The sequence below is a fragment of the Tympanuchus pallidicinctus genome, unplaced genomic scaffold (assembly GCF_026119805.1).
Source record: "Tympanuchus pallidicinctus isolate F22 unplaced genomic scaffold, pur_lepc_1.0 scaffold6, whole genome shotgun sequence".
NCBI lineage: Eukaryota > Metazoa > Chordata > Aves > Galliformes > Phasianidae > Tympanuchus > Tympanuchus pallidicinctus.
Genome location: NW_026294780.1, coordinates 35695730 through 35716613, shown reverse-complemented (window position 1 = coordinate 35716613; position 20884 = coordinate 35695730). Strand labels below are relative to the sequence as shown.

Here is a 20884-nt window from a genome sequence, read left to right as displayed (position 1 = left end):
TGGAACACTGTGTAACTTTCTACTCTGCGAAAGCAATCTGAAATTTATTTAAACTGGACAGTTGCAGTTCAGTCTCAGGACAGAAGGAAGCTTATATATCAGAGTCTTTATTACAAATACTATAATGACTGTTCAAACTGAATCTGAATGGATGAAAGAAGAATACTGTGGGTTTATCCTCATGCTGTGCTGGTCCTCATTCATTCCAGGTGTTCAGATGTTTTTGACACATAAATTTAGAAAAGTGGATGCTCTTAATACACAAAAGTTGATGAGGGCCAGCCAGAAGATGAGTGAGTGTACCATGTGGATTAATTAGAGTTTTTGTACTCATCTTTTCTCTTAGACTTTTCTTAAATTTGACTAAAGAACCAAATGAATCTTTCCTGAGAAGAGCATGGGATAATAATACTCCCTTAAGCATAAACACACAATGGCTTTGCATTTTCCAAGTATTGTTCAAGTACTAGGAAGTTAAGCTTTATTAATCACATAAATTTAATTATTTATGTTCAATCTCAAAGTAAACACTAAAAATATAGATTTATGTCTGTCTTTCTCCGAACAGATATTCTGTTTCGAGCTACTCAGCATTTCAGTGCAAACAGGTGAGAGTGTGCTAAACAGTGTTTTTTTTAATGGATTATCAATTGCAAATCCTACTTACTACAGATTTAACTGCATCCTAGTTACTGGAGGGTAGAATCATAGAATCATAGAATCACAAGGTTGGAAACGACCTATAAGATCATCTAGTCCAACTGTCTCCTCATCACCAATGCCACCACAAATACTAAACCATATCACGCAGCACGACATCCAGATGCCTCTTGAACACTGCCAGGGACGGCGACTCCACCACCTCCCTGGGCAGCCATTCCAGTGCCTGACCACTGTCTGAGAGAAAAAGTTTTTCCTCATGTCCAACCTAAACCTCCTCTGATACAACTTGTGGCCATTTCCCCAGGTCCTGCTCATTGCCTGGGAGAAGGGGCCACAACCCTTCACCACAACCTCCCTTCAGGAGGTTGTAGAGTGCAAGTGTAGAGTGTAGGGTACTGGCTGGGAAAGTCTTTCCAGCTATTTTACTTTACTCCTTAAATTAGCTGTCACCACAAAACTATAAATGCTATAGTTTTATAACTACAAAACTACATCATGTCTCTTACAGCAATTAAAATGATCTAATGCTGCTGATAGGTTGTATTTTTCAATGGTATATTATTATAGTATCCTCTTATGCTCTTTAATTTGTGTCCACAGTTTCTAATCTAGGCAAATTGCATCAAACATTTGATGTATCAAAGGCCTTTGACAATACCTTTAGCTGGAGTAAGACTGGAAGATGAAAATTCATGCAAACTTTTTATCGTAACTTCTTCTTTCCTTCTTTTTCTTCTTTTGTATTTGTTTTTCTCTTTGTTCTGTTTTGTTCCGGTTTGTTTTATGAGCCCACCAGCTCTTACACTGCAACAAAAATCATGACATGTTACTCCCACTCACTGTAGCATATCTAATTTTAAATTGCAACCTGCTTGGGGCAGCTGTCATGTCTCTTATGTATTGTGTAAACTAGATAGTGAACAATGTGTAACCTGCACAACAACAACATGGGGCTGAATCATAGCCTTAAGCACAGACGGCCTTCTTTACAGAGATTTCATTGTAACCCAGCGTGAGAGAAAGGTGTATATCAGCTGTTTCCTTAGTGTTGCCCAATGAACAATGAAACCTTTCTTGAGATCACAAAAAAATTAGCCGTAGGATTGAGAGAAAAGTGATGTGATGAAAGAGAAAAAAAAAAGAGAGTTAAAAAGGTCGTACAATAATCCATTATAGTAACAGCTAAATGCAGATTATCAGTAAATTCTACTCTAAATGGAATCTCTGAGTAACACTCATTTATTAGGGCACAAAATTATAACTTACAACATTATTACATGTTCTCTAATGTTAATTAAAAAAGGTGGAATTTTTCTCTGATTATATTCTGGATTATCTATCTATTTCATTGGAGTCTCTCCAGATTTATGTTGGTGTAAATGGGAGCAAAAAATTGCCCTAATTTATTCTCCCGAGTTTCTATCAAAGTCACTTGGAATAGTTTCTGTCTTACCCTCCAGCTATTTTAAAGGCATCACAATAGAAAGATTTCTTTCCTACCAGTCTGTCAGAGCCTTGACATTTTAAACCAGCTCCATCTATTTAATAACAAGAGTGCACATTTTAACACTTATCTAAGGGCAACTACAACATTCCCACTGACAACAAATCCTCTAAATCAAATTACCAGAATGTATTCTGTCACTCAAAAAACATCTGCACATATCATCAGAAACTCTCAGCTTTATGGTCACAGGTTATTTGGTCTGCCTAGGCATATTTTCTTGTATAATTCAAATTAAACAGATACTTTACCTTTTCATCTGAAATACGGAGTTCACAGAATGAAAAATAGAGCTCTAATCATTGTAGAAAGCAGTGATCTCTATTGAACTGTAGACCTCTATTAGTCAAAATCTTCCCACACACATACAAAGAAAAAAAGAATTGTGAAACAGAACCTTTGGAATTTATCAGGTGTGTTGTACCAGGGAGGTTTTTTTTTCCAAAATTGTTCACTAGTGTAAAAATAGAGAGACATAAAACAATTCTTTAATGTTAGACTATTTTCAGATTAGATCTTTAAATCTTTGTAAGGAAACAGAAGATTTAAATGCTTTTCTTTTTGTTAAAAATAACCTTTTATTTTATTCTAATTCAGCTGTTAAATGTCATCATGTGTATCAAACTTCAAAAATCAAGAGTCAAGCCTGCCACTTTTATTAATCCTCATTATATAGCTCCTGGACAGAATTGCATCTCATAATGCTAGTAATCAAGCTGGCTTTCAGCTTCATAAAGTTAATTCATATTCATTTCATTCTGTCTTCAATTCAGTGACCTTTCCATCCACTATCTAACATTAGACTAGAGCAGAGCATTTTGAGTATTTTGATATTTTATCAATTATTTATAGATTCTACTTTAGCTTTTAGCTTTGAATACTCATAGGTCCTCAAAAGGCTGTAACATGTTTATAATATTAGCACAATCTGACATGACAGAACAATATTTATTTCATGTATCCTATAAAGATACAAATGGAAAAGAACAAGCCATCTTTTCAAATGCACAGTTTTGAATATAAAGCTTTTATAAAATGTATTGAGATTTTGCTCAGGTACAATACTGAATTATAGGGTCCAAAATTTTCACATAATAATTTCCAAATTCTAATGTGCTGATGAGAAAAATGAAGAGAGAAAGGTAAAGTACTGAATAGCATTTTATAATAAACACAGTGGGACATGGGGTTCGAGTGCATCGTCAGCAAGTTTATGGATGACATCAAGCTGTCTGATGTAGCTGACAAACAAGAGGGAAGGGATGCCCAGGTCCCAGGTCCCAGGCAGACCTTGACTGGCTTGAGTGGTGGACCCATGTCAACCTCCTAAAGATCAACTAAGCCACTGCAAGGTTCTGCAGGGCAATCCCAAGCACAGATACAAGTTGGATGGAGAAGAGTATGAGGAGAAGGATTTGGGGGTCTGTTGATGATGAACTCAGTATGATCTGACAATACACACTTGAAGCCCAGAATGCCAATCAGATTTTGTGTAGCATCAAGAGAAGTGTGGCTAGCAGGTCGAGGGGGATGATTCTTCCCCTCTACTCTGCCTTTGTGAGACCCAGCTGAAGCACTGTATCCCCTGTTGTTGGGGCCCCCAACACAAGAAGGACATGGATTTGTAGGAACGGGTCCAAAGGAGACTCACAAAGATGGTCAGACAGCTGGAGCATCTACCCTACAGGGACAAGCTGAGAGACCCAGAATACTTCAGCCTGGAGAAGAGCAGGTTCCAGGGAAACCTTTCAGCAGCGTGCTAGAAGGGGACCTACAGGAAAGCTGGGGAGAGACTTTTTATAGAGGCATGTAGCCGCAGGATGAGGGGTAATCACTATAAACTTGAAGAGGTTAGGTTTAGACTAGATATAAGGAGAAAATCTTCATTGTTAGAGTCACAAGACACTGGAATAAGTTGCCCGGAGAAGTTTTGAATGCTCCCTCACTGGAGGTTTTCAAGGCCAGATTGAATGGAGCTTTGAGCAACCTGGTCTAGTGAAAGTGTCTTTGTCCATAGCAGGGGGGTTGGAACAAGATGATCACTAGCGTCCCTTCAAACCCAAACCATTCTGTGATTCTCTGATAATATGTTATCAATGTTCTTCAATGTGGTATTTTCACTTTAGAGTCAAAATACAGAGGTATAATTTTAATAATTTTAATGTGAATGGAATGATAAATGATTTTAAAATTATTCAAAATACTGTAGGAAAAATGTATTTTACTATTCATTTTAAATTTTATACATCCAAGTATTTTCTCTTATTATTCAGTCTCACTTTGTTTGACAACCAAAACTTTTCTGAAAAGACTTTTATTCTCAGTTGTTCTTTCTTACCTTGTTTCATAAAAATAGGCATTAGCATTCTTCCTTGATAAATCAGAATGAAAAACTAGTATATATTTTGTTCTCATGAACTACCCTTTAAATACAGTGATTCTACTAAATACTGCAGGACACCATTAATTACATATTTGTGATCTACTTTACAATTGGAAAAGAACTATTTAACTTTATGGATATGTTGTTATTTTACAGTAGATATTCTGAATATCAACCTGTATTTGTTCTTCTGCAGTCAGTGAATTACATCTGCATTCACTTGAAGGTCCATTTTTATGGACACAGTAAAAGGATCTTAGCAAAAATAGGAGTGAGGCTAGGGCACTTTCTTCAAACATGAAATAGGGTAATTCAACATTCAAGTAATTATGGTGACTAAAACAAATTAAGGATCAATATCCCCCTGCACTACAGTTTACAGGAGCATGCCTTCCAGATATGTCATCTTCTAATGTTTTACGAGTTGTACTAAGTTGTTCTGAAGATCTTGCCTCTAGGACACTATATATACTTGCAGTTGTGATGTGTATTGTTGAATATCCAGCAGAGCCTTAAATCAGTTGTTTTTACTCTATGTTCCAATGCCTACTAGTGATAAAGGGATGTTTACCTCTTCTAACTGGCGCATTTAGAAGCCAGAGGGGTCACTGTTAAGCCACCACAGATTTCCTCTCTGTCTTTCAAATTGTTAATATAGAATGGTATTCTCATTTTGAATCTCAGTTATTACTGATTTTTTTATTATTATTTATTTTAAAAAGGGCTTCATGTCAATCATTTATGAACAGTTGCTTTCTCTATCCATATGACTTCTTAAACACTTGTCAGAGTTTGTTAATATATTTTATTTAAAATACTTCAAGATTTAAAATAGACACAATTTTAATAGATACGGAAAATGATGTACATCATTCTTGCACTTTACTGAGTCTCTAAAAGTAGTAAAGGCTGGATGAAAATTGTAGCTGTCAGTTCAGCTAAACAGTTTTGCTTTTCCTGTGCAGTGAGAGAACACTTTCTTTTCTTTGTTCACCAGAGTACCAGCTTCCTTCTTATTCACAGGTAATGTCCTACACAACTTTCAGCAATGATAACTGTCAGTATGGTGATAAGTGTAGGGAACACGTGTCACAAAGGTATAGTGGGAATAGTCACACAGCATAGCCCCATGAGCAAGACAACTCAAAGACAGTGCAAAGAGGGACTTATGACATTTGTTGTGACTAAACTTGTCATCAGAAGTTTACTGTACCATCAAATCACAATCCCTCCAACTCTCAAAGTTTTCCCATTATGAGGGTGATTTGAAAGATTTTCATTGCTCAGAGGGAACAGCTAACTCTGTAGAGGAAAAATCCATGTGACTCTTTATGCTAAACTTCCTCCAGGAACTATAGTCATTGCAAAGCAGAAGACCCATATGTCGAAAGAGTCTTTTTCATGAGGAAATCTAGTTAGTTATTTGGTGGTAAATAAAAATGGGAAACTTGTGTTCCCTATGTTAAACACAGCCTAAAAATGAACACAAGCAATAACAACTCAAGCTTTAAATCCACTTCTTAAGGTTTTGCATTATAATATTTTTGTTATTAATTGTCTTGGATGATTTAATGTCATTTATCATCTTGTAGTCTAATTTGTTTGGTATCCAAGTGTGATACTACAAATAAAAATGGTTTTCCATCTATGCAATCCACCATATTCGATTTTCTACTAAGAAAATGACTTTTCTTTTTTCTTCCCTTCTCCTCCCCCCAACTTCCCCTCCCCTCCCTTTCCCTTTCCCTTTCCCTTTCCCTTTCCCTTTCCCTTTCCCTTTCCCTTTCCCTTTCCCTTTCCCTTTCCCTTTCCCTTTCCCTTTCCCTTTCCCTTTCCCTTTCCCTTTCTCTTTCCCTTTCCCTTTCCCTTTCCCTTTCCCTTTCCCAGCATGTGTCTTGTCTAACATATTACAAGATTCAGGGATATGAGAAGAGGAAAAATAGCAGTATGTAGTGAGTGATAAAATAAGAAAATAAATATCAGTCTGATGCAGACAGAAAGCTAAAAAAAAGTCTCCTTTCTAAACAAAACGTTATTTTTAGCCTCTGTAAAACAGAATAACATATTGAATCTGTAGGGAATTGTACCTTGATGTCACCAAAACTGTTCAGCTCCTCTGTACATGAAGTACAGATGAAGTACATTGTTATAATGCAGCATTTACATTTAGTGAAATATTTATTTATAGGTATGAAGATGAAATTAGAGCATTTGTAATGTATTAAATTTGCTGCCCAGGAAGAACAAATGAATGACTTCTATATAATTTCTGAAGAATTACTGCTGAAGTTGCTGCCAATTCGCAGTGTGATGAATGACAACGCAAACACTTTTAACTCTTTCCCAAGTCACAGAAGTCCAATACACACATTTTTCTGAACTAAGATCATCAAGTATGTTAGAAGTGTTTTATGTATTTTAAGTGTTTTACATGCAGCATCAGTAAGTAAAACTTTTAGCTTTTTAAGAATCCCATAAATGACTTCTAGCAAAAACAACTGGTATGAAAATTATGTTCAATTTCTGTTCAGTTTGAATTTAGCAACTTTATACATATTTATAACTATATATATATATACACATATACACATATGTATACATATACACATATGTATATGTATATATATAATGGGGTAAGTCACAAATGTAGAGCTAAAGTTGGTACATAAACCATTTGAAATTATTTACTACTAAGAAAATCATAGGTAACATGGTATATCCATAGTACATACAGCTCATACAGAATAATACTAACATACTTTTTTTTTTTTTTTTTTTTTTGAGATTTTGTGATTGAAAATCAGGGACTGGACTAATAAAGCACACCTGGTGGTCAGGGTCTACTATAGGTCATCTAATCAGGGGAAGCCTGTGCATGAGGTCTTCTTGCTTCAACTACAAGAACCATTATGCTCACAAGCTCTGATCTTGATGGAGGATTTCAATCATCCTTTCTTGCAGGGAAAGAAACATGGTGAGTTGCAAGCAATTCTGGAGACTCCCGGAATTCACTGATTATTACTTTCTTGTCCAGGTATTAGACAAACTCAGCACAGGAGAAACATGAGTGGACCTTGTGCTCACCAATGCAAAGTTCATTAGAGAGGTTACAATTGGAGGCATACTGAGCTGTAGTGACCACACTCTGGTTGAGTTTGTGTTCATGAGGAAGATGGGCCTGGCAAAGAGCTGAGTCGGGACCCTGAACTTCAGGAAAGCAAATTTCAGGCTATTTGGGGTATTGCTGAATTAGATCCTCTGGGAAGCTGCCCTTAAAAACAAAGGAGTGAAGGATAGCTGGCAACTCTTTAAGAATGTCTTTCTGGGTGCACAAGAGCTCTCAATCTCCCAGCATAAGAAATCAAGCAGAGAAGGCAGGAGATCATCATAGCTGAGCAAATATCCACTGGTCAAATTGAGGGATAAGGACATGTATAAACAGTGGTAGCAGCAACTTGTTGCTTGGGAAGAATACAGGGATGCCACCCAGATATGCAGAAATGAGATCAAGAATGCCAAGGCAAATGTGGAACTAAATTTGACAAGGGATATGAAAAATAACAAGAAGATACAGGTACACTGCTGAGAAGAGACAGGCCAAAGAGAATGTACCCCCTCTGATAAATGAGAAAACTGAGTTAATGCCAAAAAAAGAGCATATATATGTCCTTGTTATTTATGCTTGATTTAGTAAATACTTTTCCTCATGACCATAGACTAAAAGATCAATGGGGCAATATCTTAATTCTATTTTGACTATTTCCTTTTTTCTTTTTTTCTCCACTAAGCTTTTACTTAAGAGAAGTACTTTTATTTACAAATTTAACCAGCAGTCAGAAGAACAGCAAAATAAAAACAGTGTCATATCTGTTATTCAGATGTTTTATGGTGCATATAAATAAATATTAAGACTCATTGAATAATAGGATCATTTGAATTGGAAGAGATATTTAAAGGTCACATTGTCTCTGGGCAACCTGTTCCAGTTCTTCACTACTCTTATTGTAGAAAAGTTTTTCCTGATACCCAGTCTAAATCTCTCTTCTTTTAGCTTGAAATCATTTTGCCTTGTCCTATTACCACAGACCATGCTAAAGAGTCTGTTTCCCTCTTTCTTATAGTCCCCTTTTAGATTCTGAAAGGCCATTACCAGGTCTTCCCTGAATCTTCTCTTCAGGCTGAACAGCCCCAGCTCTCTCAGACTGTCCTCACAAGGGAGGACAGTTCCTTCCCTTGGATCATTTTGTGGCCCTTCTCTGGACACACTTCAACAGATCCATGTCTCTCCTGTACTGAGGACTCCACATCTGGACACAATACTCCAGGTGAGATCTCATCAGTACAGAGCAGAGGAGTAGGATCACCTCTCTTGACCTGCTGGCCATGCTTCCTTTGATGCAGACAAGCATATAGTTGGCTTTCTGAGCTGCAAAGACACATTACTGGCTCATCTTCAGTTTACCATCCACCAGTACTCCCAAGTTCTCTTCAGCCAGCTTGTACTCCTTTCCTCCTCCAGCTTGTATTGATAGTGGAGATTGCTGCAACCCATAAGCAAGACTTTATACTTGGCTTTGTTGAACATCATGATGTTCTCCTGAGCACACTGCTCTCCCTGGATGGCATCCCATCCCTCAGGTGTGTTGATACCACACAGCTTGGTGTAATCCATAAACTTGTTGAATCAATCTCACTGATATAATTAATAATTTTATATAATTGATAAATTAAACATCAGCCCCAGTACTGACCTCTGAGAGATACCACATAACACTAATATACATCCATTCATTGAGTCATTGACTGCCACACTCTGTTTATACTCAGAAAATAGACAAAATCAAATGAAGATATTGCCCCATTGACCTTTTAGTCCATGGTCACAAGGAAAACTAACTAAAGAGTTAGTTTTTGTATTGGTTTTCAACTGATATAAATTCATAAGATATTCTGTGGCTGACCATATTCCCTGAGAATCTAATATTGAGGCTGGCCTAAGTTTTAGGAAAGAGTGGAAAAAATTACCACTAGATAAATTACCAAAAGAGTGGTGTTTGATCCTCTAGATTGATGTGTGTACGTATCTGTGATATATGCTAGTAGAGCCATCTTATGTATGTGAATAAACTGAAAGGGATAGGCAACTGAAAAAGGATTTGTCAGTTCTTTCTGAAGCTTGCATTTGCATATGCAAATTAACATCAATATTAATATCATATAGAGTAAAAAACCATATGAGAAATAAATGTAGGTTTTCAACAACAAAAGAAAAAAAAAAAGCCACCAGGAAAATCCCACCTTTTTCTATGGATCTTTGCAATTAGGGCTTGAAATTCTAGTTGTGCAGTTGCATATGAAATTGTTTTAATAGGATCTTGAGATTATTTATTTAAAGGAATTTGCTATCCATTGAAAGTCAGGAAGAATGCACAAAACAACTACAGAAGCCATGCAATATTAAGCTGATGTAACTGATCTTGTATATTGCTTGGCTGTAAGACAAGAAGAGACATATGAGACAAGAAGAGATACAAAGAGACTACACGAAATGTAGCTCATGTATTTCTGGTTAGAATAGTTATATTTATATATTAGTATATTTCTGGTTCACAGTTGCATAGAGAATTCTGTTCTGGCACAATTTTGAAGAATGTTAATTTCTTCTGGAGAAGCTACAGGTTACCGTGGGACAACTCTCAGTTACAGCTAGGTTACAACTTTAATTTTTTTCTCCATGTTTACAGCAGTATTCGTGATTTCTGTTTCTAAATAAAAATGTCTTTCATTTTCATCTAAGTTTGCCTTTTTTGTTGTTGTTGTTGTTGTTCCTAGTTCTTTTGTTTTGAAATCAATTTTTTTTATTCTTAAAAAAAACTCATTTTAATCTTGAATTTTTATCTTGTAGAAATTTTAGCATTTTTAACATTCTTTTCATTATGAAATGGAATGAATAAATTAAAAGGTGAATTCGTAAGATAAATAATATTTGAAAAGAAGCTTGTTTCAAACAAGGCAGAATGCATATTTTCTATAATGTTTTAGCCAGCAATCTGATCCCACCAAGCTCCACTGGAAACTGCAACCATGCCCATTTTTGGGCAGAGATAGCCCACTGGACTGACTGGACAACCATGCAGTCTATCTAATACATGAAGCTGTGGCATTCCTGTACCCTACCAGTTGTACTATATAACTTAGCCACCGCTCCAAGGCACTTGGACAATCTGTACCCAAACAGGTGGGATTTCAGAGACCTAGAGGTACATGTGACTAGTACATGAGTTGAGAGAAAATTAGGCATTCATGCAAGCTTTCCAATATACCCCATCTGCTTCGTTTTTGATAAAAACTTCTGTTGTCATCAAAGCAAGAAAATAATGAATTGCATCAAATTATCTATTTTCAGAGAATTATTAATTACTTCTGAGTTTGGACAATTCTGCAAGGTAGGGGAGGAACTTTAGTTTCACTTCATTGATATCCCATGTACATCCTGCAGTATATTGGAGAATGCTGGAAAGCAGCCAGAATGCACTATATGCCAGAAATTCAAATTCAATGTAATATGTTTACATATTTGCATGAAATAAGGAATTCTTATAAAATTATAAACTATCTAAAAATCTTTGAAAGCTCGATAAATCACATAAGGGTAGTTGAAAGGCAGACCTACAGCTGCAGTGCCCAGACTCAAAATAATTCCTATAACTCACTCAGCATGTACTGATTTACAATTAATACAGGGCAATCATTAAAATATTATCAAGCAGAAAATAAAGCACAAATAGAATTTTCTAGATCAGCTTAGATTACTTTCAAATTTAGTGTGGCTAAAAGATAATATATATTTTGTGCACTTTTTTTTTTTTTTTTTTTTTTTTTTTTTTTTTTTTTTTTTCCCCCATGAAGTTCACAGGAGAATCAAGGGACAAATAGTTCCTAGAATGTTATTGCTTTGGACTGCTGCTTCCACCTCATTTTGACACATCTAGGGCATGCAATTAATTCACAAAGGTCATTTTCCACACAGAAAAAAAGGACAGTGACCAGAAGGCAGCATTTAGGCTGTGAATACTCCATGACAATTTAATCAATGAGAAAACCCTAGTGTCAAGAACCAGTTTATTTCTGGGTTGACAAAGACTGAAGTCTCATCGGTTCCTTGTAAAACTGGCTAAATGCACAGTGAAGTCAGAGTCCTGGTGCAGCACAGAAGGAATACCAGCATTCAAACACATTAGTCATAAAGATTGACACAATCTCATCATTAGATGCTTGTTTTATAATTAGCAGAAAGAGCAAAATATCATTCATAGACTAACAGTTGATATGCCCAACAAAATGAGGTGGTATATGCTCACCAAAATGAGGCTCTGTCCTTAATTTTTTGATTCCTAAAAATGACAGTATCTCATCTTTCCTTCAGTTAATTTCTGCAATTGGGTCAACAAAAATCATTTAGCTGAGGTTTAGTGGAAGGTGTCTCTGCCTTCAGCAGAGGGTTTGGAATTAGATGATCTTTAAGGTCTCTTTCAATCAATCATTCTGTGGTTCTTTTCTGTGAATTAAATGGCACATGCACACATAAATTAAATCCAAAACCAAAACATTCATAAACTTCTAGATTTTGTTATCTTGTTATGGAAATACTTGGCATCATGGCATGCACAAAAATTTTCATAAAATACTGAATAGCTTAACTTTCAAGCTCCATCATAATCTACCTATTAGATGCTTGTTCACCTCTCTCTCCTTCTGGGATCAATCTGATAATGGCAGGTAATATATAAAGTAGACTTAGCTCACTACTTATCAGAAGGATACATAATTATTGTCTTGAATTAATCATCACTAGACCACATGGGTAATTATACCTACTGGTATCAATCGCATGGGTGCAAAGCATAGCAGCATGAAGGATAAAAATGGTTTAATTGAAAGCAATGTATGAGGGCTGCTCTGAAAGTAATGCCACCTATTTTATTATGTTAGTTCATGATGTCAGAAGTGGACATTGGTTGTATGGCCAGTAGAAATTCAAACTTCCACCAATATTGTTACATTTTGTTGCCAAGCAGCAGATGGCAGCAGAAGAGCAGTCAAACAAACTGGTGACTGAGATGGAAGTGTATATAGAAGTATACTTCCACTGGATGGAAGAGTGAGATGAAAGGCTAAATGAACTAGGTCTGTTTAGCCTTGAGAAGACTAAGAGGGGACCTGATCCAGGTCTATAAATATCTAAGGTGTGGGGGGCAGAGTGGCGAGGCCAGACTCTTTTCAGCAGTGTGTGGAGACAGGACAAGGGGAAACGGCCAGAAACTGGAGCTTAGGAATTTCCACACAAATCTGCACAAGAACTTCCTTACAGTGAGGTGACAGAGCACTGGAACAGGCTGCCCAGGGAGGTTGTGGAGTCTCCTTCTCTGCAGATATTCAAGACCCACCTGGACACTTACTTGTGTGACCTGGTGTAGGGAACCTGCTTTGGCAGGGGGGTTGGACTCGATGATCTCTGGAGGTCCCTTCCAACCCCTACAATTCTGTGATTCTGTGATTCTGTGATTCCTCCATTCAGAAAAAAACATCATCTATTGACATTCACCAACACTTTCTGAGAGTTTTGTGACACCAAACAGTGCATGTGAGCAAAGTGAGGTGATGGGTGGTGCATTTCAGCAGTGGTAACAATGACATGAAAGTCAAGCCGTATTCCAGACAGCCATGAAGATTTATGTTAGTGCAACATGCAGGCTCTTGTTCATTACGTGTGAAAATGCATGACTAATGGTGGTAACTATATTTAAAAACAGTATTTTGTAGTTGAGAATTTGCTCTATCAAATAGTGTTATTGTGCGCTTGGTTTCTTTTGTGAACTTTTTAGAATTCAGTTGAGTGTTTAAATTAACAGAGATAGAACATGGTATCTTATAGGTAGGTATCTGTGTGTAAATGGTCATGAGTGAATAGAAAAGGACTGTGAATAAATAGCATGTCTGGGGAAATATGTATATATATATATCTTTTTATTAAGACATTTAACCAGTTATATAACTTCAGAATTACTTTTTGGTTACATTGTCATTGATATTATGACTTCTGATTGATTCATAAAACTTTACTGGCAAATTAATTAGGACCTGCGCTTAATAACCTGAGAATCCATAAAATTACAGCTAGAATAAGATAAACTTTTGATTTATCATGATCATTTTGACAGTTTTCTTTAATATACTAAGTTAATTATTTGACAATTCTAAAATATTATATCCAGTTTTTATTTATATTATTTTCTGAAATTAAATTTTCAAAAGCAGTAAAATTACAATCAGAGAGCATTAAGGAATTCATAAACACATTAATTGGAATAAACACTTAGGGCAGACTGTGGGTGCCAGTAAATTCAAATTTCAGTATTGTTACCTGCCTTCAGACTGGCAGTTAGATTCAAATAGTGGCTCTATGCTTTATATTTTATGCTGTAACTCAAAAGACCTATGCTGCTAGTTTAAATCTACTTTACTAGGGAAAAACTAAACTGATGAGAATGAGCTCCACAAAAAGCTAATTGAGCAAAGTATGCTTGTTACTAAAGCTGGCAAATGAATCACGTGCTCCTCTTTCCATCCAGTTCTGTTCTTATTTAGGATTCACTGGAATGAACTTGCTACACTTCTCCATGCAAAGCAAAGAAACAAAACCAAACAAATATTATACATGACTGAGGTATAATGGTAAGTAATGTATTCTTCCTCACTCTTTAAAGACACTGAAAATCCTTGGTCGCTGTCAGTTAGTTTGCCTAAATTCCATTGGTAGTTCAGTGCTTAACCTCAAAAGTTTTGAGGGCACATAGGTACGCATTTGTGTCATAAAGAATCAAGATTAAGTGGCTCAGAACCTAAACCTGATTTAGGTCTAGAAATTTGATTACCAGAAGCTTTTACCTCAGTGCAAGGAACAAGAGAACAGTCAGGATGTTTGCAATGCACAAGTGAGGAAGCTATTTGCTTTTTTCTTAAGTAACTTAAGTTAGTATGGGGAAGGATTCAAAAATATCCTGTTTGCTAGATAGACAGAGCACTTTTAAACAAATAATGAGGCTTAAATACTTCAATACATAAAGAAAATTTAAAACAGGTTCTTCGTCATGTTCTGTGATCAGTAGTCAGTAGTAGTCAGTTGTGGAGTAATAACAAGTAGTAACAATAGAACAAGTAGTTGCAGCAGCACAACAGTACTTTGGAAAGTTTTGCTTTTCAAAGATAAGGAGAGATGCAAAAAATACTTCCAGCAAGCATCAAGCATATCTACTGTCTGTGAAGAAATAAGAGGTATGGCAATGAAGAATTTGCTTTAATAATGAAGAAGATTGATACTAGGCATGCTCAGCAGATAATAAAACATTCATGAAGCTTCACCAATACAGAATTTTAAGTTGGGAGATACATTTTCAGGAGTCAGAAGCGAAGGTAGAATGCTTTACATTTAAATGACAACTGTGTTTTGAATCTCAGTCCCCAAAATGCACTTAAGCCTTTGCATCTGTCTATTGACTTTCTCTTCTATCTTTATGCTAATTACTGTATTTCTAATAGTAGATAAATAAAAATAAATAAATAAAAATAAGGAAGAGATGGATTTGGCAAAAAGATTTATTAGGGAAAAAAAGAGAAAGGATGGTATGAAATAGAAAATGTGAGCAAGAATATTACATTCATAGTCAGGTTATCAAGGACCCAGCGAGGTGTAAATCAAACTTAACAGAGGTAAAAATGTTATTGTTTCCTTTTTCTCATTTAGTTTGCCCAGGACATCTGTAAGAAAACAAACTCGCAGTGTTTTGTTAACACATTTTATCTTCCAAAATAATGATCTGACATTCAGTTTGCATACTCAGACATGACTATGTCAGACATGACTTCTTCAGTCTGCATACATGGAAAAGTTGTCAAGAAACTTTTCACTGCACCAAAATCAGATAGCTAGCAATTTTATTATGTATTGTGTTCCTTCATTTACAAGAACTTCACATTTTTATTGTTTTTTTTTTTTTTTTCAAAACTTACTTAAGTAACTTAAAAAATCTTCACTACTATGAAGTATCATTTCTACTGTTCAGACAGCATCAGATTAATTTCAGTATTATTTACAATTGTTGCTGTATTTATACAAAGAGATGCACTGGTGCCTGTTATTTTATAATCTAATTTTGTTAAGCAATTATTTTGCTTATCATTTTTCAAGAGAGATTTTGGATATTTCACAGATCCAAAAATACAAAACCAGATTATCTACATAACCAAGATGGGTATATTTCAGTCCTTGAATACTTTTATGGTCAACACTTGTACTGGAGCATCTTGCCTTTGAGGAAAGAGCTGGGACTGTTCAGCCTAGAGAAGAATGACTCAAGGGCATATGAACGCATTAAGTATAAATCAGTGTATATAAATACCTGAAGGGAAGTTGTGAAGAAATTGGAGTCAGGCTCTTTTCAGTGGTGCCTAGTGACAAAACAAAAAGCAAATGGTCACAAACTACTGGAACACAAGATGTTCCATCTGAATATCAAGAAACACATTACTTTTAGTATGAAGGTAAATGAACTCTGGCCCAGAGAGTTTGTGGAATCTCCTTCCTAGGAGATCTTCAAAAGCTGCCTGTACATGGTCCTGCGCCATGTACAATACATGGTGCACCATGTGCAGTACCACCATGCTCTAGGTGTACTTGCTTAATAAGGGTGTTGGATCACATGATCTAAAATCTGTCAGTTGATTCTTTTCTTTTCTTTTCTTTTCTTTTCTTTTCTTTTCTTTTCTTTCTTTTCTTTTCTTTTCTTTTCTTTTCTTTTCTTTTCTTTTCTTTTCTTTTCTTTTCTTTTCTTTTCTTTTCTTTTCTTTTCTTTTCTTTTCTTTTCTTTTCTTTTCTTTTCTTTTCTTTTCTTTTCTTTTCTTTTCTATAACCAGATTTAGTAGCAGAAATGTTTGACTTCTTACTTTTCCTTCTTCTCTAATGGACAATAATTAGTGAACCATTATGCATTTACCTAATTATTTTTGCTTCATTACGAACAAGATTGCTGCACATATGCATGAACATACACACTTCTATGCAGATACATCACCAAAATTCTTTTGTAATATTGTCCCTTTACCAATAGAATTTATATACTCAGGAACTTTTTAAGAGAACAGATTTAGAAATGATTTATATAATACAGATTTCTTGCTACTTTTCTGTATATGTTTTCTCATGTGGAAATCCATTAAATCTACTATCACAAATATTACACAGTATCCTACCTACTGGTACATTATAAAAATTAAAGAATCAACTAGTATCTAGATATATGGAGTGTATATTCAGCCCTCCCCAGAAGTATCATTGGATTGATGTATTTTACAGAATACACAGAAGATCAGTATGTTGCAGGTGTTTTCCCTTCTCCTTCTGTTGATTTCCCAGATCCAATTTTAAACATTATGATTAACATGTAAATAAAGCACTGAGTGAAGAGCAAATTTTGACTTCAATATATGCTTTCTATTTAAATGAAAAAAATATATATTCTATTTGTAAACATTGCAAACCTTTGCTTTAAGGGTCTGCTTACTATTTATACTGGGAAAAAGGGCAAGTTGGTTAATTTTTTTTGTTTGTTTTAACCAAAAAGCAAGGGAAATAAATAGGTTTTAGTAGTTCTGGTTCTGTTATAAATATTTTTGCAACCTAGTTCATCACATGATGCTTTATTTGTATATCCATTTTGATTTGTCAGCAATATTCAATTCTAGAAAATGTAAATTTTCCCCAGCAATTTGTGAATTCACAGTAAACTGTAATTGTGTAGTACATACATATCTCACCATGTGCAGTGGTACCAACAAAAGAAGATTATATAAAAGGTAACAATAAGAAGGTGAATAGAATATGTGAATAAGAATAATGTGAATGTATTAGCTATAGCCTATTCATAATAAGTTTTGGACTGTTTTGAAAAAAATATTTCTCAGTAAGAAGAAAGTACAAAGGAAGCAGAAAATATCAAAAGGCTGAAGTAAAAAGTGAAGTATGTTCATAGAGTTTTAGCACTGAAGAGTATCAGAATAAACTGGTATGTTATATGGTTTCACCTATTTAGGAAACTAAATTGATCTGGAAAGAATTGCAAAAAAAATATATAAAAAAAATCAAAAAACACCCAACCACATAATAAAATACAAGAAAAAAAATGTATAATATATAGGGAGATACAAAAAAAGAAGAAAGGAAAAGTAAGATTATAAAATAAAGATTATATATTCTTAGTGCTATCTTTAATTATTGTCCAATAATCGTATAAAATAACAAGAAGGATCTCAGAAATATCAGCGATTGGAAAGATGAAAACATGTAGAGAAAAAGAAGGAATAATTAGATATTTTTATCTTAAATCTGTTCAGATTTCTTCTAGCATCTTAAGTCTGAAAGGTTTAGAAAATGAACCCATTTTGTCATCCCAACATTTAGGGCATTATTGGGCATCATTTCTATCACATGACTTGCATTCAATAACAAAAGATTATCAGGTACCTTTAGCAGAATTTCTGATTTCTTAACTTTGTCTTCAGAAAATATTTTCTAATAACTTTTATTTAATTAATCTCCTTTCTTTTTGTTATTAAATTACTTATTTTCTGATTAAAAAAGGATATCATCACTTTGAAATAGTTTTATATATTCTTAAAATCTACTATCACATCCTCCATAATCTCTTTATTTTATCGTTTCTTGCAGGACATAGCGTTAAGATCTTCAGTCAGTATTTCTGCCTTGTTTGGCGTTCTTACCAAGTAACAGTTGTTAACAAGCTTGACATAAAAAGAACTGTAATGCTTTTACGATTTTTGGTTATTGGCATTCCACATCATAACATCATGTAGTGCACTGGGAGTTAAAGACCTAATGCTCCAGCTCTGGGAACCTGTCCGAAAGAGAAGTACATACCCCAGAACACTTTGCATTCAGAGAGGAGATATAACTCCGGGCAAAGTCAGGTGATGTACATTTTTCAGCCCTCTTCCATGCTGCTCACCCCAATTGCACATCTTACCTCGGGGTATGGTGAGGCCTTCAGTTCTCAGACAATCTTTTTCTGATTATATTTGATTTATTAGCTTAAATTCTTATTGTATTATAGTGTGTTATCTTGCATTCCGATACTATATTTAGTAAATTAGTTTGTTTCTCCTCAGATTGTTGCAGCTGTTTTTAATTATTTTGGGATCCCCTGTTTCCTCTTTCCGGAGGTGCGGATCTGCAGATTCCTCTGCCTCGCTAATCACGGAACCGGGTCAAACCACCCCTTAAACCACTTACAAAAACAAAAGTGAAATCATGTGTAAATTTACTCATGAATATTGCATTTAGTTAAAGAATAACTGTAGAAATATTTTTATAATAATGTTAACTTTTTTTTTTTTTTTTTTTTTTTTTTTTTTTATTAACTATACTGTGATATTGTGGACCTATGCTTACCTTGGGATCATTTTTAACTTGGAAATCTGCAGAACTTGTACCTAAATAAGTGTTCCCTAATTTCTGTGTGTATAATTTGCTATTTTTACAAGAGTATCTTGCAGTTGTCCCTACTGAACTGCATCTTATTGTTTCAAATCTATCTCCTGTTCATCAAGATATTTTGAATTCTATTCCTGTTCTACAAGACACTTGCATTCTTTTGCAAGCTGGGTATCATATGCAAATTTAATTAGCATATTCTTTATTCCCACATCCAGGCTACATACACTGAAGCTCCAGCATGACATCATTGGACTACTGATGTGGTCTCCTCAACAGCAGTACAAAGTACAAAGTAAAAGTAAACTTAAGAAATATGGTATAGAAAGCAAGCAAATCTGTAGAAAAGAAAATTTGCAGAATAAGAATCAAAGAAAGCTTATATATATGTTACAGTACAGGAATGGGAATTAGGTCTAGATGGATCCATCGTTCGATGAGATAACCAGATAACCCCCAGAGTACAAATCTGTAGTGACCTCCTTTTTTCTTTTTTTTTCCTGACAAGTGTATCTGTCAAGTCATCTTCAATATCTTCAAGCAAAGCAAAATTTTCTTTGTTCAGAAGCTTTTAGATTGCCCGTATACATATTCTTATAAGAGAACATTACATGTTCCAAAATTCTGTATAAATAAAAGATATAAAAGATCAGATTTAGTGACTGTTAAAGTAGTCCCTGTTCCTTTTTACCTGATCCAGTGCAATGGATCATCTGATTATGCTTATATTTTCTGAGTTTTAGGATCCACACTGAATAGTCATCAAGATGTTGTCTCCTACAGCTATAACGGTAGTAACAAGAGGAAATATGGCAGTGTTACTTGTCCATTTTCATTCTCATTCCAGTGTTCTTCCTTTCCCAATACCAGGTTATTACTAGAGTTGATATAGATTTTGACTGCAATGTCAGTGAATTAAATACAGAAGTGACACTCTGTTGCAATGGTAAAGCTGAGTAACCATACCCAAAACCTTCTCTTTAACTTCACAGCATATAATATTGACCCATGACTTTCGCAGGTAAGTAATCAGTATTCACAGTGTCATAAGATACTCTTATTTTTCTTCTCAAAACAACATTCACAGACAACTTGGATTTATTAAATTTATATTGTGGTATTACTGGTAATAGATATAGCCACAGTATAAGTGTGAAAACATGAACTAATATGGATGGTACAAGGTTACTGCAGCCATTCCGTACTGACTATTTCTTCTTTTATGCAGCTTTTTTTTTTTTTTTAAGAAAAATGTTTAAATAACAATTATCGACTAGAATTATGAGACATTAATCACATTTTCTTTTTCTGTATGTTTGACTGTCATGTATACTGCATCTATGTACATTATGAAAGATTATGGCTAGGAATGATGGGGGTCTTTTATCTGCTGTAATTTATGTCAGATAAAAATTCAATAACCTGAGTAAAATTGTCATTTTCAGTTATGTGATTCTCTCCCTTGCTCTAAATAGTCTAAAAGAATACATTTCCACTGTTTACATTCTACATTCTTTGCAGTGTATTTAATATACTAAAATTCAATTAATAGAATGGTAGTGCAATTCTGTCACATTAGTAATTACAATTAATGCACATGGGATAAAAATTTCCAGTCATATGGATGATATTAAAGACTACATTAAGTATGTAGCAGATATAGCCATTTCTTTAAGGCTATTTCAAAGGCACCAACATTTGAACTTGAAGAGGTAGAGCATTAACATCTATTGTTTTTGTTACGAGCTTTTTCTAATGCATGTCTATG

General features: G+C 34.9%; 1 long non-coding RNA gene across 1 annotated transcript in view; it reads right to left on the bottom strand.

Annotated features, from left to right (window-relative positions):
• LOC128092145 (uncharacterized) overlaps positions 1–13117 on the bottom strand; it is a 76483-nt gene extending 63366 nt beyond the window's left edge. Inside the window, exon 1 of the long non-coding RNA XR_008211661.1 lies at positions 13033–13117. This is a non-coding gene — a long non-coding RNA (uncharacterized LOC128092145). The remainder of the gene's footprint in view (positions 1–13032) is intronic.
• Between the last annotated feature and the right edge of the window lie 7767 nt (positions 13118–20884).